Genomic DNA, 18998 nt, shown 5'->3' on the forward strand with positions numbered 1-18998 from the left:
TCCAGGCAAGAACACTGGAGTGGGTTGCCATTTCCTTCTCCAATGTGTGAAAGTGGAAAGTGAAAAGTGAAAGTGAAGTCGCTCAGTCGTGTCCGACCCCTAGCGACCCCACAGACTGCAGCCCACCAGGCTCCTCCATCCATGGGACTTTCCAGGCAATAGTACTGGAGTGGCTTGCCATTGCCTTCTCCGTAGAGTTAACTAGTTCACCCCAAATTTCAGAGACAAGCAACTGTATTCATTTGCTAATATCTATAAGCCACTGTCTGAGTGGCTTAAGTAGTAGAAGTTTATTTCTTCATAGTTCTAGGAGCCAGAAGTCTAAGATCAAGGTTTTATCAGATCTGGATTCTTCTGAGGCCTCTCCCCTTGGCTTGTAGATGGTCTGTAGATGGCCCTCTGCCCTCTGCGTCTATGTCCTAACCACTGCTTAAAAGTACACCTCAGAATGAGATTACGATCCACCCAAACAACTTCAGTTTACTTTAATTACCTCTTTACGGGCACTATCTCCACTAACAGTCAATCTGACTGGGGCTTAGAACTTCAACATATGGATTTGTGTGTGTGGGGGACACAATGCATCCCGTATCAGCAATTCTTTTCCATTTTTAACGTAGATAGAGATTTACCATAGATAACATGATTTAGTTACAACCATAAACTATAAAAACACCAATGAAACAGAAACTACTCCAGGTATGTCAAAACAAGAAGTCTCTCACAAGGAAATTGTTACCTAGGTGACAGAACCAACAAGAGGCTCAACAGAGTCAACCCAGAGATGAATAAGCACAGGAAAGTATTCATTCTCCTAGGACTGTGGGACAAAGCAGGTAGCTGGTATCCCTGGAGCAGCATGCGATCTGGGGCCACCAGGTAGATCTGAACCACTGAGGGCCTGCCCAGAGGAGCTGGGACTGGCGAGGGAAAGGCTGGCGCGCTATGGTGCTGTGGAGAAGATATGTGCTAAGGAGATGCCACCTGAAACATCTTGAGGAAGAGCAACATCTTGACTTCTCCCCTCTGCCAGTGCCAGCCTCTGGACAGACATCCCCCCTAACTGGATGGTGTGAGAACCACAGAGATGTAGTTCCCACAATTCCCTGTGGTAAAGAGCAGAGCAGGGGAAGGTCAAGAACTGCTCTGAGAGTAAACAGCCATAGACCATCATAATGTCGAGTTTGTTTGAAAGGCTGCACGTGTTGTTTCCCAACTAGTGGTTTTGTGGCCCTTACACTGTTAGCAGTTAAATCCCTTTAACAACTGTGAAGCAATAGTATTGAATTGCTTAGACCTGGTTTAAAGCCAGGATGCTGGTACTTGTGTGCATAGATCAGAAAAGCCCCATATTTTGTACTGAAGGACTGTTTCCTTCCTAGTTTCCCTTAGCCCATGAGATTGTTTTCTAAATAAGCAAATACTTGCAAAGAGCTTTGAGACTATAAAAATATGACTGATTATCTGACAATTGCTTGTTTCACTCACTGTCTGTGTAGCATACTTTCTCCTTTCATGCAGTTCTTGAAGGAGGAACAAATCTTTGCAGAAATCTGTGGTTCCCAGCAGCATCAGGATTGATCATATTAATAACAGATATGTGGAGCCCTTTGTGGGGAAGGGGCTGGGAGAAAGGGGAGTACGTCTGTCATGTGGCTAGAATCCTCTACAGCAATGCATAGCAGAGGGGCATGGGACATCAGACATGTGAACAGTATCATTCAGAGCCACTGGTTTTCTATGCAGAGATTTTTCAAGACCTGGGCTGCTTTTGCCTGCTTAATGTGCTCTGAATTTTCTGCAGTCAGACCCCACTGCATGGTTAATGACACAAGTTTCAGGAAGCTTGGGGATTGTGCTGATAGACACCAGAGATTCTAACCTTGTCAAAGTAGAAAGAGACGACATACTTACAATAATGTAAGACACTCAGTTCCTAAGCCCCTCAAGCAATTGGGGAACAAGAGATTTGATGCAGACACACTAACCACACCAGATTTTCCTGAAGGCAGTAGTCACTGGTCCTCTCTCCTAAAATTGCAGATCATCAGAGGACTAATTTGGAGTAATCTAATGAGACAACTTGAGAGTCCCTTGGACTGCAAGGAGATCCAACCAGTCCATTCTAAAGGAGATCAATCCTGGGTGTTCATTGGAAGGACTGATGCTAAAGCTGAAACTGCAATACTTTGGCCACCTCACGCGACAAGTTGACTCACTGGAAAAGACTCTGATGCTGGGAAAGGTTGGGGGCGGGAGGAGAAGGGGACGACTGAGAATGAGATGGCTGGATGGCATCACCGACTCTGTGGACATGAGTTTGAGTGAACTCCGGGAGTTGGTGATGGACAGGGAGGCCTGGCGTGCTGTGATTCATGGGGTCGTGGAGAGTCAGACACGACTGAGCGACTGAACTGAACTGAACTGAACTGAATGAGACAACAGGTAACAGGTGATTATTCTAGGGGTGGTGGTGAGCAAGTAGCCATGTGCACAGTGGAGTACACACCAAGTCATCTCTCTGGCCAATATGCCTATGTACAATATAGAAGGTGTATATAACAGAAGGACAGCTGATGGAACCTCTGGAAATGGAAAGTCATTCATTAATAAATATGATTCAGCCATCAAGATACTGCTACACCTATTGAGCAATACTACCTTCATGGGATCAGTATTTGTGATTCAGGAGAAATAATAACTTAAAACAGGAGACTCAATCGTCATGGGTGTAACCCCTTGCTTCTTAGTGGGCCTCGGTGGTCAGTGCTACATCTAGTGCTTTCCCTGCTGACTCTTGTGATGGTCATTAATTTACCATTTGGCAGGGACTGTACCTGTATTTGTATTTGTTTTATCCCCAGCATCCAGCAGTGCCTGGCACATGGTGGGGACAATTTAATCTCTAGGATGTTGAGTTTGCACATAAAATGTTTGAGGTATTTTGCCATCATATTTAATGAACACTGTGGTTAAAATTATTTTTACTTTCTTAGCAAACAGAATCATAATGTGATTTCATTATGTGAAATCATAAAATTTAGTTTCGCTAAATCTATTCTCAAATTTTTTGGAGGACGGGGCATTTAGTTATAAATGGAAATTTGGGTAAGAGGCTTCAAGTTTCAAGTGTTCCAGAGTGCTGTGGAGGCCACATCATCTTACTCTTCAATTTAGGATACCTGGGAGTGGTTGATATTTAAAGTGGTTTTCAAATATGGTGCTCATTGGAATCACCTGGAGAGTTTTAAAACCTCTGATGCCCTGGATTCTAACGTAATTGGTTTTAGGTACAGCATGGCATGGGGACAGGGGTTTTAATGGGGACATTAAAAAATGTCCCAGGTGATTAAAATACGCAGTCAAAGGCAAGAACCAAAGTAAGACTCTTCTGCAGACATGAATACTTAACATAACTGATGAAAGTCTCAAGTGACCTCATCCATTTGTCTTAAGTCACCAACAAAGGGACAAGTGGTCCATCCTTCATGGAAGTCAGTGTATTTTCTCTTGAACACCATGTTTGGCAGATTGGTGACACACATTCATGCAGACTGCCTTCTCTTCCACTTTATAATGGACACCGCCCATGTTATGCTGTTGGGTTCTCTCCATCTCCCCCACTCCCACCACTCAAACTTAGCCTTCTGTCAGCTTTAGAGTGGAGCATAATCCCCGACCCATCCTTCTGCTTTGGGGTCTTCTAAGAGCATTTGACCTTAAGCAACTTCCAACTAGTCACTGAGGAAAATGGTACAGACCAATAAAACATAGTGCAGTTACCAAAGTTCCAGAAGTTTCTAATCATCTTGATGGTGCAGTCTCTTTTATAGCTCATACCTCTCCCATCTGAGATGGTGACTAGATGCTGGGACCCACCAAACCTCTCCCTAACTTCCAATTTCTTTCTCTCTTAGTTGAAGATCATGCCAAGATTCAGTCACCAACTCACCCCCAACCCATCACCTGCTGTAGCCTCTGGGCAGATGGATCCTGGTCTTAAGTGAGCTGTTTCATTTGTGTGAGCCCCTCCTGCCCAGGGGATGGATACCCACTTCACTGCCTTTTGTGTCAGCCTGGCCAACTAACTGCTTTTTAAAACATTGCCTCCATGGAAAAATGTGTTTCAAACTGGAAGCAGGTCAAGTACAAATAAACTTTGGGGAAACGCAATCTGTTTGTAAGTTGGGGATACTTAGAATGCAGGAATTATTATTCAAAGGAAAGAATTCCATAACATGAGTTAACCCATTGGTTCAGTCTTAAGTGTTAAATAATATCAGCAATAAAACTAAGGTGCTGGCAAGTGTCGGAAGGTGTATTGGGAACATAGTGCCTGGCAGTACGGTTCTACTGCAAGCTACTGCTTACCATCGAGATGACTGCGGAGACCTAAGGAGGTACCTTGTCCTCAAAATCAGCTTAAGTTTGGAATGATAGTGTACAAGTGTACAAGAAAAGATCCCTTACTGGAGTCAAACACATATCAAACAGAATTTAATCCTCACAAACCCACAAGGATTAGGTTTTGTTATTACCCAGTTTTACAGAGGAGTAAGCTGAGACACAGGTGAAATAGCTCCTACAGCATCGGGTTCGTGCATGTTGAAGCCATGATTTTCAATGCACAATATGACCCCTGAGGCAGCACATGCCACCATGTGCAGGTCACCACAGTCAGGTAAACGATGTCATGAGTCATAAGTTACTTCTAAAGATGAAAAAAAATGACACTGCCTTGGCACTGGCAGCTCCTGGTGTGACAGGATCAGAGAGGGCAGGGCTGTGTTGGTGCGCAAGCACACGCAAAGGAGCTTGGGAGTATAAGGTTAGACATTTGGCTCATTTAAATTTAAATGTACTGAAGGATTGGAGTGAATGCCTTGATTGTCTGACTTCCCTAACACTATTCCTGCTCGTGCCTGAGAGCCATCATAGAGGAGCCCTCAAAGTCTAGACCTTCTTACGGTCTTAAAAACAACTGAGCTTTTTCTGTTTACAACTTTCACTTTTCTATTTAGGTTTTCATTAAATACAGTGTATGAATTTCCAAAATCAGCTTTACAATGCATTTCCCTCTCTGAGAAGAACACCCTTTAACAAATATTATCAAATCTCTAACATTAAAAAAATATATATTTTGTAAATGTTAGCAATTTAACCCCAAACAAATTGCAAATAAATAATTTATAAGTCTCTTGAATGAAGAATCCCAGTTCTTAATTTTTGTAACAGTTTTTATTATCTGTTAAGATTCAGCTATACCTCTCCTAGGAATAGGCTGTACATTTCTATGGCCTCAGGGCACAAGGATAATCACTGGGCCATTAAAATTGGCACCAATACACAGTAAACTAGGATAGTTTTTCTTGGAGATCAGTAAGATGCACCATAATATGAATAAAATACATAAGAGACCAAGGAGTTACAGATTCAAATTTCCACATTAAAAAAATTATAGGTTCAAAATTTTAACCCACAATTTTATAATTTAAAAAATCTGTGAATACAGTATTTCCATAACTCTGTTGGTGGCATTTAAACCAGTAAAATGCTATTTGTGGGCTCTGAAAATCCTCTTTTGAATGCTGACCCTATGTTTTGCCTTAGAAATTTTAATGTGTTTGATTACTGGGTGGTACCACGTCCTGCTGTGGATGTCATATAATATGAAGCATGTACAGAGTATTAATTTTTTTTAAATGGAAAAATTCTAAACTCTGAAAAAAAAAAGGTTCCGAGGACTTCAGATAAAAGATTTTAGGCTTTTTAATACAGGAGCATTTGACTGACATAAAATTCAGCAAAACGCATCACTTAATCTGCTTTTTAAAATTCGCTCATTCTCATCACAAGAAAAACGCTTTTTTCCTCTATCTTTAATGTTGTATCTATGTGAGAGATGGATGTTCACTAGGCCTGTTTTGGTAGTTATTTCATGATATAATAAGTCAAATCATTATGTTGTTTACCTTAAACAGTGCTGTATGTCAACTATATCTCAATAAAACTGGAAAATATTCATTCATTTATCGATTTAACATCTTATATTGAATATCAAGGCTGGGGATATAATAATGATTAAAACTAGAACAATATAATGAGGAAGACAAAATATTAAATTGTCACACATAGGAATATATATATACAAACTCAGTTTAGTACTCTAAAAGGACGTGGTATCACCCAGTCTACAAAATGCATGTTTTAAAATACTTTTGAACTGATTGCACTGGTGTTAAGCCACCATGGTGATAGAGCTAAAAGGTTCTTTCAATGCTTTAATGTAAATTTTTAAAAATGGGAAAATTCTAAACATGAATGAAACAAGGACATTTTTGCTAGACATTTTGCCATAACACGGAAGTGCAAGATAATCAATGAACTATCTAAGCCATTTACTCAAAAGAAAGGGGGCATTCGAATGAGAGCAAATATACTAAATTCTACTTGGCATGGCTGGAATTTGTGTATGTCTCTTTTATTTTTTGGAATTTGTGTATATTTATTCAAATGTCTGATTAATAGTGTGTATGTATGAAACAACTTTTTTAACCCTTGCAATCTAATGCAATATATAAACAACAGTCTTATAAAATAGCTGTTATTATTACCACTGTTTTATAGAAGTGATAACTGAGGCACAGAGAGGTTATGTAATTTGCTTGTCTCACATAACTGTTAATGACAAGTGGCAAGCCCTAAACCGAACACCATACTGCTCCTGGATGCTAACTGTGCTTATAAGTGTGGAGTGCTGTGATTCATGGGGTTGCGGAGAGTCGGACACGACTGAGCGACTGAACTGAATTGAACTGAACTGAACTGAATCAGCAGGGACTAAGGTGAGGGGACAGTGAGGGAGAGTGAAAGAACTTTGGAGAACTGAGTTCAAGTCCTGATTTTACCACTTACTAGCTATATAATTTTGAACCTTAGTTGTAAATGATAGATCATAATCACTGCTTCTCAGGGTGGCTGTTAAGGCTGAATGGACATTCACTGTGTGTGCTCAGTTGCTCAGTAGTGTCTGACTCTGCGACCTGTAGCCTGCCAGGCTCTTCTGTCCATAGGGATTCTCCAGGCAAGAATACTGGAGTGGGTTGTCATGCCCTCCTCTAGGGGATCTTCCCAACTTTGGAATTGAACCTAGGTCTCCCGTGTTGCAGGCAGATTCTTTACCGTATGAGCCACCAGAGAAGGCCAAGAAGATGCAAGTGGGAAGCCTATTCCCTTCTCCAGGGGATCTTCCGGACCCAGGAATGCAATGCAGGTGGATTCTTTACCAGCTGAGCTACCAGGGAAGCCCCTGGACATCCACTAGATTGGTAAAATTAAAAGTCTGAAAATAATGGGTTGCTAAGAACAGAGAATAATGGGAATGCTCCTTATACACTATTTATAGAGTGTAAATTGGTAAACCTTTGGAAAATAGATTGGCATTTATCTTGTTAAGCTGAGTAAGTATTTACCCCATGACCCAGAAACCCCACCCAGAGAAATTTGCACATACCTACACTAGTATATCGGAGAAGGCAATGGCAAGCCACTCCAGTGCTCTTGCCTAGAAAATCCCATGGATGGAGGAGCCTGGTAGGCTGCAGTCCGTGGGGTCGCTAAGGGTCAGATACAACTGAGCGACTTCACTTTCACTTTTCACTTTCACACATTGGAGAAGGAAATGGCAACCCATTCCAGTGTTCTTGCCTGGAGAATCCCAGGGACAGGGGAGCCTGGTGGGCTTCCATCTGTGTGGTCACACAGAGTCGGACACGACTGAAGTGACTTAGCAGCAGCAGCAGCACACTAGTATATATGTATAAGAGTGTTCTTTGCAATGTTACTTATAGTATCCCCAAACTGAAAACAAGAGAAATGTCTACAGACAGGAGCATGGACACATCAATTGTGGACAAGTCACACTACGGAACATAAGAAAGTAGTGAAAGTGAATGAACTTTATTCACACCAAACCACATGGTTAAATTTTAAATCCATTGTTGGATAAAAAAAGCAATTCTCAGAAGACTACGTGTAGTGTGACACCATTTTTATAAAGGAATAAAACAAGTAAAATTTAAAGTATCTTGTTTAGAAATAGAGCCATGTGAGGTTAAATTATTTAGGAATAGTAAGGGAATGATAAATCCAGCATTCAGGTAGTTGTTACCTCTATGGGAGATAGGGTATAGACAGATGTGTGGGGTACTGGTCTGAGATGAGCATGTTCATATCTTTAACATTATTAATGATGTTCTGGGTTCATCTATTGAAGTGGTGTCACAGATGTCAATTTCAAAAATTGCTTATATAATGTGTGTGTTACATACAATCTTTTTGTAAGCATCAAATCCTACCCAGTACTCACGAAAAACTATTCAATGCAACTGTTAAGTCTTTTGGGAAATCTCACTCCTTGCTCCCTCTGTTCTCAACATCTTGTCCAAAAGTAGACACACACAGCAGAGGCACAGAAAGGATCAGATAAACTAATAAAACTTGGCTAAAAAGAAAATAAAATATACAATATTCACGAAGCACTTTGCAAATGAAAAATGCTATACAAGCCCGCCAGGCTCCTTTGGCGATGGAATTCTCCAGGCAAAAATACTGGTATGGGTATCCATTCTGGTCTCCAGGGGATCTTCCCAACCCAGAGGCTGAACCCAGGTGTCCTGCACTACAGGTGGATTCTTTACCATCTGAGCCACAAGGGAAGCAGATACAAATATAGGTATTAAAAAAAAATTCACGGTAATTCTTTTAGTTCTCCCTCTCTGAAGACTAAATTGCTTCAATTGGTGGTCTCGCAAGGAAATGCCTGCCAACACTTTGCATCATGGATAATGCATTGAATCTGTGCCCTCAGACCTGCTAGCTTCTGGTGGAACACCACCGTTAAAAGCTTATATCCAATCTGTTTTTCTTTAAGTTTCAAGGGTGAGTGTTTTCTTTAGTGGTAGGTGGGGGGGTGTTCACAGTGTAAGGAATATTTGTCAGTCTGAAAACTGAAAATGATGAGGAGAAAAGAACTGTACACTCTTCTTCAAAAAACACTTTTTCTATGTTCCTACGGGAAAAACCCAAGGTGGCTGTTAAGGCTATCAACATTTCTAGAGACAAGGAGGAAAGATGTAAGTGTGTGGTGCAAAAGCAAGTAACATGTGTTTGTAGTTTGTGTTCTGTGTCTAAACTTTGTCTTTCACGTACCACTGCAAAGCCAGGTAAGAAGCTAGTCCTTCATCTTTTCACTAATGGCCCACTCACACAGCGTTACTATTTCATATGCCTTTTACTTAGATTTTAAATGCATTCTTAGTTCGAACTTTTTTATTTTTGACTCTCCCTTTTATGCATCTAGGCATCAATCCTTTCTCAACAATAAAGGGGAAGAACTAAGATAGAAATTCTCTGTATAATTATCAAAGAACAACCAGAGTTTATTGTGTGTATGCCTTTTAATACTCTACTGTATTTTCCTTCTTCAAAACAGAGTCAGCCCTGAAGTGCGGTTATAAGTCTGTTTACACCACCCAGATATCAAATTGACTTGCTAATGGTAACTCTTCCTTGGTATCCATGGGTTACTGTGTCATGTGATTTGACATCAAGTACAGACAGTGCTGATTAGGAGCATCCAGCTCTGTCCATCTCCGTGCATCACTGAACCATCTGGTCATTTATTCACTAATAAGCCCCTAATGGCCCAAATATTCACCGGCCTGTCATTGTGACATGGCATAAAATGCCTACATCTTTCAACTCGCTTTGACATGTTGCTTGTTTCACATCAAAACCCGTCATTTACAGGAAAAGAGCTCAGAGGGGTAAAAACTTGACCTAATCTGCAGTGTTAACACAAAGACAGAGGCTTGGTATCTAGTAGCCTGACGGAAAGCATGTAAATGGGCAGGAATTCATTTTGTACATTTTTTTTTCCATTCTCATTTTACAACATTCTTTAAGTTTAGTATCATTCCTAATATGGGATTTTATGTGGGCTCTGCGTCGAAATATCTATCCTGTATCTGTTTAAAGAGTGCTTTAAAAGGAAAAAGCTTCCTGGAGACATGGGGCTTGCCTGTTTACATTTAAACGGGCAAAGAAAAAATAATACAGAATGGACCCCAAAAAGCAGGTCTGTGGGATTCTCAGAAGATTATGGTTTGCTATTTTAACCTCCTCTTGTGTTGTGTTTTTCTTTTGAAGTTAATATGATTTTTCCCCATATTATATCTGTATATAAGAAATTTGAGATTATCCACATTTGGGGCATTTGATGTCATCAGCAGAGAAATAATGAAAGGCTTGAATTCCCACTTTGATTCACAGCCTTTAGAAAAGAGAGCCTCAAACTCTATGAACAGACAGACTGGCACAAGCAGAGCTAAAATCATGAAAAATTAGAAAGGGTTCCCTTCTAAGGGGGCGAGTGCAGCCTTCTATCACATTTAGTGCTGCTGAAATCCTGGTCCTTAAGTGGAGTTAAAATATCATGTAACCAAGGTTCACCTGCTGCTTTTAGGTGGTTTATATTTTACAGATGTTACTAAAATGGACATTTTTCTAAAACATCTCCTTACCCTATGTGTCTGTATCCTTTTATTATCTTGTTTTTTAAATAAAGGTTTTTAAATGGCATGCTGGCACAGTTTAGGTTTAGAACATCGTTTTCTCATTGTCTTCCCTTACCCTTCACAGAGGCCCAGGGCCCCACCTCCTCCCCCAGGTCTTAGGCTAAGAGAATGTGAGAACCTTTCTGAGGATTTCTCCCAGCCTGTACCCAGAGGCCTGTGGAAACCAAAGGGAGTAGGAGTGGGAATGGTGGGGAAGCAGATCTAGGGCTTTCCAGTTTGGCACAAGGTGGTGGGAGGACTCACACACCCTTTGGGCTCAGCTGACCTGGCACTACACCCAAATCAGCAGCCCTCTGGTTCCCATAGGATGAAGCCGAACCAGAGCCTCATCTGAAGGTTGATGAGCAAGATGCAGTTTACCATCCATTCTTCCCCAGTATGGTCTCCACTCTGGTTTTCCAATTTATTGATGTAGAGCTTTTCAAAAAGAGCAACCCCTTTGCTTCAAACCTGGTTTGAAAGTAAGCAAAGTCCTCTACTGCCCCAGTAGCAGCTTTTCAAATTTTAATTTTCTTTTCCTCTATGTTTAGAAAAAGGCTTCTATGTTGACCATTAACTTCCTTATCCTCCTGTGACCACTCATTCTCTGTTTGTAGCTTCATGAAGGTTTTAGCGCAAATAAAACCAAGTCTTGATAATTCCATGGGACTGCAGAAAGCCTTTCTTCCTCTCCATGCTGTGAAACTACATCATGAGGTTGAAGAAGAAACTCAAAAGTGCCTTGTTTCTTTGGGACCTAGCAGTCCTCATTTCCTGGGATGCTCCTTATTTAAAATATTCCTTACTGTCATGCTTTTAATTAGCTACACATAAAACCAATCACATGGCTTAATGCTTTCTTCAGACAATATGCACCCATTCAGTTGATAGCCATGAGTTGAGCATCCAGAATTTTTCTGGACACCAGGAAAACTGAAATACTGGATACCAGGAATACTGTCCAAGCCCAGGACAGGAGCTTACAGTGTAGTAGTCCTTTCACAATACGGCATGTGGGGACAGGTGGGTAGAAAACAATAAACAAAGATATTAGGGAAGACAAAGTTGGGAATTACCAAAGTTTGGTCATAAACAAGTAACTCTAAAGTAATGAAAAAGAGAGGAAAGTTGGAGGTAGTTTGGGAATGCAATGGGATGGATAGGATATCCGTGTATTCTTTTACCTTTATCCTTTTCTTGGAAGTGAAGACACATATAACCCTCTTGGTCTTCTCCCTACTTCCTCTCCCACCTACCCCCATCTCTCAGCATCAGTAAGGTAATAGTGCCGCCAGAGTATAAAAATACACTCTCATGGAGTGGGAAAAAAAAAAAAGGAAAAAGAAGGAAAGAGGGAGGGAGGGAGGGAGGGAGGAAGGGAGAGGAGGAGAAGGGGACGCAGGAGGAGGAAGAGGAGAAAAACAGCTACGAGAGCGGTGAGGTGGAGGGAGAGAAGCAGAGAGACTCTTGGAGGAGCGCCAAACCGCTGAACTAAGTGCCTCTAAGCCCCTTTATACGATAGCCAGTGGCTTTCCCCACCAACTGCTCACTGCCCTGGATAGGAGGAAGGCCTGGCACAGGACATCATCTACTCCCTTCTGTCTCATTGTCTCCCCAGTCTTTTCTGATATTTATGATCATCTTTATTTTCCACTGGAGGAGGAAATGGCAACCCACTGCAGTATTCTTGCCTGGGAAATCCTATGGACAGAGGAGCCTAGTGGGCTACATACAGTCCATGGGGTCGCAAAGAGGCAGACACGACTGAAGTGACTGAGCATTAATTGCCACTTCTATGGCTTCTATTGATCTTCTTTCTTATTTTCCTCCAAGATGTGTCCTCTATGCTTTTGTAAGAAGTTGGGGAGGGGTGGGATGGGAGCCATCCAAAATGGTAATGTCCTTGGCTCTGTTCTTGCAGCCAGGGAAAAGGACTAGAGGGCCACTCATCAGTATGATTCCAAGATTCCAAAAAGATTGCTGCGGTCACCACAGTGATTAACAGAAAACACCGTGTTGTATGTTATTCCTGACATGTAGAATAATATGGAGCTGGGATTCAGAAGACCCATTTCTGTTCTGCCATCATCTAAGTGCATGACTGTGAGAGGGTGGCCATTGTTCTCCCATTGGACTGGCTGAGTGCATGGAGGCCCACCCCTGACCCTGATATACCATTCAGGTGAAACATGTTTTATTAATACATCTCAAAAAACAGAAACAGAGAAACTGAAATCATGATAAGGTTATCTAGGTAAACCAAAAATCCAATTTCCTTGGTTTTTTTATTGTGGTAAATAAGTATATAAATAAAATTTGCCTTCTTAAACATTTTAAGGGCTTCCCTGGTGGCTCAGATGGTAAAGAATCCGCCTGCAATGCGGGAGACCTGAGTTCGATCCCTGGCTTAGGCAGCTCCCCTTGAGGAGGGCATGGCAACCTACTTCATTATTCTTGCCTGGAGAATCCCCATGGACAGAGGATCCTGGCGGGCTACAGTCCACGGGGTCACAAAGAGTTGGATCTGACTGAGCGACTAAGCATAGCACAGCACAAACATTTTTAAGGGTACAATAGTATCAGTTATATTCACAATGTTGTATAATCATCTCCACTATCTATTTTAAAAACTTTTCCCACCCTTATGGCAGAAAGTGAAGAGGAACTCTATGCCGATTGATCAATAACTTCCCATTGTCCCTTTCCCTCAGCCTCTGGTTAACTCCAATCGACATTCTGTCTTTATGAATTTGCCTATTTTAGAAATTTTATATAAGTGGACTTATATAATATTCATCCTTTTATGTCTGATTTCACTCAGTATTATATTTTCAAGATTCATCTGTATGTAGCATGTATCAGAACTTCATTTCTTTTTATGGCTGAATAATATTCCACTGTATGTATATATCACATTTGGTTTATTCATCTTGCTGTTGGACACTTTGATTGTGTCCTCCCAGTTCCTTTAATTTTGATTAGAATATTATCAAATTATGCTTATCAAAACTCTCAAAAAAACAGATGTTACCTAATTTAAAAGGCAGTGCAGTGTAATGATGATGAACTTGAGTTCTAGGGTGAGAATTGTGTTCAAGTCCCATGATCTTTCCTGTCAAACACTCAGTTTTATGCTTACCTTAGGTAAGTCTACATCATCTCTCTGAACCTTAATTTTTTTCAGTTTAAAAATGGGAATATTAATTTTTATTCCATTGAGTTCTCATGAGACTTAAACACAGTAACATAAAGCACTTTGCATATTTTCTGCATATAGTTAGCATTCAATAAATATGAGCTTTTTTTTATTCCTTAAAGAAAATATGACAGGTAAACATCTTTCACAATATGGAGTTTAGAACAGATAGTCAAAGAACAATAAAGAAGGACCTCAGTGATGAAAAGTTGGGGAACTATTGAGGTTTGCTGGTCTCTAAGGTTATTTCTAAGCTCCAAATGTCTATAAATTTGTTAAGTTTTCAGCTCGGTTCCAGTGATCTAGAGGGAGAAATAAAACGCCCTAAAAATTAGAGAGGCGTGTTCTATTGCATCACTGACTCCTCTGCAGCTGCCTTTAGGGTATGATTTAGAGGCCGTGGACAAACATATTCCTTTACAATTAACAGCATTAAAACAAGTTCATGAATGCCCATCTATTCATGTGGTACTTTCCAAGGACTGTTTGTGGATTATATTAGGAATTTTTTAAGTGCTGTGGTCTGTGATTCAGAAATAAAACCTGTATTTTTTAAAAGGTTGATTGAAATATACATTGTTATCCTTGGATATAAGAAATATTCACTAACTAGTCGTAGCAGAGGTGGCTAAGTTTACCACCATCCATCCTTTCCTTTCATGGCATTGTTGCGGCCAGGGACTCATTTTTCTACCTCCTGTTTCTAGGAGGGACCATACCATTGGTTCTTTCCAATGAAATGTAAGCTAAAGAGATGTGGTACTTCAAAGCCAAGGCAGATAAGAAGAGGATGAAACTTCTCTGACCTTTCTCCCCAGCTTTTCTCCTCTTGTCAGGATACAGAGCCACAGGATGAAATCAGTAAGCAGAGGAAGGCCACCCACCTGTATTAAATGTTAAATAAATTTCCAATGTGTTAAGACAATGAAATAGTGGAGTCTTTTATCTGACCATTAGGATTACCCTAACTATACACTACTGCTGCTGCTGCTGCTAAGTCACTTCAGTCGTGTTCGACTCAGTGTGACCCCATAGACGGCAGCCCACCAGGCTCCCCCATCCCTGGGATTCTCCAGGCAAGAACACTGGAGTGGGTTGCCATTTCCTTCTCCAATGTGTGAAAGTGAAAAGTGAAAGTGACATAAAGAATGATTCAAATGTCAGAGAATCACTGACAACTGTGAGTAAATTCCTTTTTCCTTTTAGAACTTTTAATCTTCTTTGACATTTGAATATCTGTTCATTTAACACTGTGCTAATTACTTAAAGTAAGGCTATGATTTTTCCAGTGGTCATGTATGGATGTGAGAGTTGGACTGTGAAGAAAGCTGATCGCCGAAGAATTGATGCTTTTGAACTGTGGTGCTGGAGAAGACTCTTGAGAGTCCCTTGGACTGCAAGGAGATCCAACAAGTCCATCCTAAAGGAGATCAGTCCTGGGTGTTTATTGGAAGGACTGATGCTAAAGCTGAAACTCCAATACTTTGGCCACCTCATGCGACGAGTTGACTCACTGGAAAAGATTCTGATGCTGGGAAGGGTTGGGGGTGGGAGGAGACGGGGATGACAGAGAACGAGAAGGCTGGATGGCATCACCGACTCGATGGAGGTGAGTTTGAGTGAACTCCGGGAGTTGGTGATGGACAGGGAGGCCTGGCGTGCTGTGATTCATGGGGTCGCAAAGAGTCAGACATGATTGAGTGACTGAACTGAACTGAACTGAGCTCAAAGTCTGTCCTCTCGAGGGGCTGATAGTCTCCTTTGGGTGAAAAAAAACATAAAATAATCAAGGAATCATACAAAGCAAAATTGATGAAAATAAAATGAGTAGAAAAGAAAATAATTCTGAGGAATTCAGAGAAGGACTGGTTTACTAGGGAAAATATGTAAGGGATGCCTGGACTCGGTGAGCACCTTGAAAATGGGGTAGGATTTAGAAAGAGAGATGATAGTGTGTATATTCAAAATGGAGGTAACATGGTTAAAAGTGCATGAAAATAGGAGTGAACAAAGATATATTTAGAGGACAATAAGAATACAGGATCACAACAGTTAAGATGATGCAATTTAATATTATTTAATATCCATTTAAAAATATTTACTGATCATATGGTACATCTATTTCTGCCTCATTGACTACGCCAAAGCCTTTGACTGTGTGGATCACAATAAACTGTGGAACATTCTGAAAGAGGTGGGAATACCAGACCACCTGACCTGCCTCTTGAGAAACCTGTATGTAGGTCAGGAAGCAACAGTTAGAACTGGACATGGAACAACAGACTGGTTCCAAATAGGAAAAGGAGTACGTCAAGGTTGTATATTGTCACCCTGCTTATTTAACTTACATGCAGAGTACATCATGAGGAACACTGGGCTGGCAGAAGTACAAGCTGGAATCAGGATTGCCGGGAGAAATATCAATAACCTCAGATATGCAGATGACACCACCCTTATGGCAGAAAGTGAAGAGGAACTCAAAAGCCTCTTGATGAAAGTGAAAGAGAAGAGTGAAAAGGTTGGCTTGAAGTTCAACATTCAGAAACCAAAGATCATGGCATCCGGTCCCATCACTTCATGGGAAATAGATAGGGAAACAGTGGAAACAGTGTCAGACTATTTTTTTGGGCTCCAAAATCACTGCAGATGCTGATTGCATCCATGGAATTAAAAGACACTTACTCCTTGGAAGGAAAGTTATGACCAACCTTGATAGTATATTAAAAAACAGAGACATTACTTTGCCAACCAAGGTCCGTCTAGTCAAGGCTGTGGTTTTTCCCGTGGTCATGTATGGATGTGAGAGTTGGACTGTGAAGAAAGCTGATCGCCAAAGAATTGATGCTTTTGAACTGTGGTGCTGGAGAGGACTCTTGGGAGTCCCTTGGACTGCAAGGAGATCCAACCAGTCCATCCTAAAGGAGATCAGTCCTGGGTGTTCATTGGAAGGACTGATGCTAAAGCTGAAACTCCAATACTTTGGCCACTTCATGCGAAGAGTTGACTCACTGGAAAAGACTCTGATGCTGGGAAAGGTTGGGGGCGGAAGGAGAAGGGGACGACCGAGAATGAGATGGCTGGATGGCATCACCGACTCGATGGACATGAGTTTGGGTGAACACCGGGAGTTGGTGATGGACAGGGAGGCCTGGCGTGCTGTGATTCATGGGGTTGCAGAGAGTCAGACACGACTGAGCAACTGAACTGACTGAACTGATGGATGGTACAGACACTAAGCCAAGCACTGAAGGGCGGAGAGTCTTTGCTTTCACAGAATTCACAGTCTGTCAGCATAGACAGCTCTCGATTCAATTTGAATCTCCTCCAATTACAAGCCCTTGAACATGAGTTACTTAACTTTTTGTAATTCTTGGTTTTCTGATCTATATAATGAGGATGATAACAGCCCTACCAGGATGTTACAAGTAGACGAGGTGATGAATTTGAGGCATTCAGCATAGCGTCTCACACATATAAACTCTCAATAAATGTTGGCTGTTGTTGCTTGGTTTGATGGTGGTGGTGGCGGTGCTGATAGCAGTAGAACTATTTTGATAGGAGCAGAGAGATTATGTTGGCAATAGTGGTGGCTGAGGTTAGAAAATGGAGTTTTGACTGAATTTATAAACAGTTTCCTGAATGTCATATCAACCCTTGAGGATCTGAGCAAGGAGGTAAAATGGCAACACTAAAGAGAATGGATTTGGATTGGTATGAAAAAGAACAAAGGCAAAGAAGTCTATTAGGATATCTATTAGGACAAGAGTAGTGAAAATGGTTAATAGAATGGTCAAGGACAACTCTAAGTTTTTTAGACTGAAAAGAGATGCCAGCATGATGGAATACGGTGGGAGAATAAGTTTGATTTTAGAAACTGTTGAGCTTGAAGAAATAATAAAACATTCAGTTGAAATATTATTCATCAGATAGTTGGCTATATGGATTTGAAGTTTGGAAGAAGTAAAGAATTGGAAATATAACCTTGTGAATTATTTAAATAGACCTGATAGCCAAGGAGAAGGGGACGACAGAGAATGAGATAGCTGGATGGCATCACCGACTCGATAGACATGAGTTTGAGTGAACTCCGGGAGTTGGTGATGGACAGGGAGGCCTGGCGTGCTGTGATTCATGGGGTGGCAAAGAGTCGGACCCGACTGAGCGACTGAACTGAACTGAACTGATAGCCAAAGAGTTGACTCACTGGAAAAGACTCTGATGCTGGGAGGGATTGGGGGCAGGAGGAGAAGGGGACGACAGAGGATGAGATGGCTGGATGGCATCACCGACTCGATGGACATGAGTTTGAGTGAACTCTGGGAGTTGGTGATGGACAGGGAGGCCTGGCGTGCTGTGATTCATGGGGTCGCAAAGAGTTGGACACAACTGAGCAACTGAACTGAACTCAACTGATAGCCAAATGGAAGACTTCGCCAAAACAGTGCATATGGATTAAAGGTTGAAATCTAATTAAACCTTGGGAAAGGTCCCTAGTGGAACACAGGAGATAAAGAAGAACCAGCATAAAAGAGATCAATATCGCAGGAAAACCACCATCACAGAGGTCAAGGGAAGAGAAATTTTCAGGGGGGTAGAAGTGGACACTTCTATCATTTCACTCAGCTTTCAAAGGGAGAAGAGTCCAGCTGAAGTCAACTGCATAGGTTCCTCGGCCTGGTGGTGCTGCTTTCAGGGCCTCCTTGTGTGGATGGTACTCTAATGAGAAAACCAAATATAAATAAAATAAAACATAACTGGGGATAGAGCAACCTGTGATCTATCTAGCCCCACCTTATGAGAAGGTCTGGGTAAGAGGTTGGGAGGAATTTGTGCAGAGAATAAAGGATACCAGTGAAAAAAGATGGACTTCGGTTATAAATAAAAAGATTATACTGAGTCTGTGAATTTGGGAATTTTGTAAGTAATGTGTACCTGTTGTTTTTGCCACCATTGTGGGTGGGTCAGAGAAAATAAACTGTTCATTGAAGACTCTACACTGCCTAACCTATATTACCTGGTAGCTAGTGCTGTATCAAAAGAAAACCATAGGCTGGAAATGATAGAGCTTTCGTGGATTAGCTTCGCTGAGGAGCAGCTGTGGAAGCTTGCTACCTAGATCATTCTTTCCACCCCTTATGAAAAGGAAAGACAAGCTTACCTAAGCAAATTAGCTTAGCACAGAGGTG

Source organism: Moschus berezovskii, chromosome 2, assembly GCF_049115385.1.
Source record: "Moschus berezovskii isolate FMDL1 chromosome 2, NW_MosBer_1.0, whole genome shotgun sequence".
Classification (NCBI taxonomy): Eukaryota; Metazoa; Chordata; class Mammalia; order Artiodactyla; family Moschidae; genus Moschus; species Moschus berezovskii.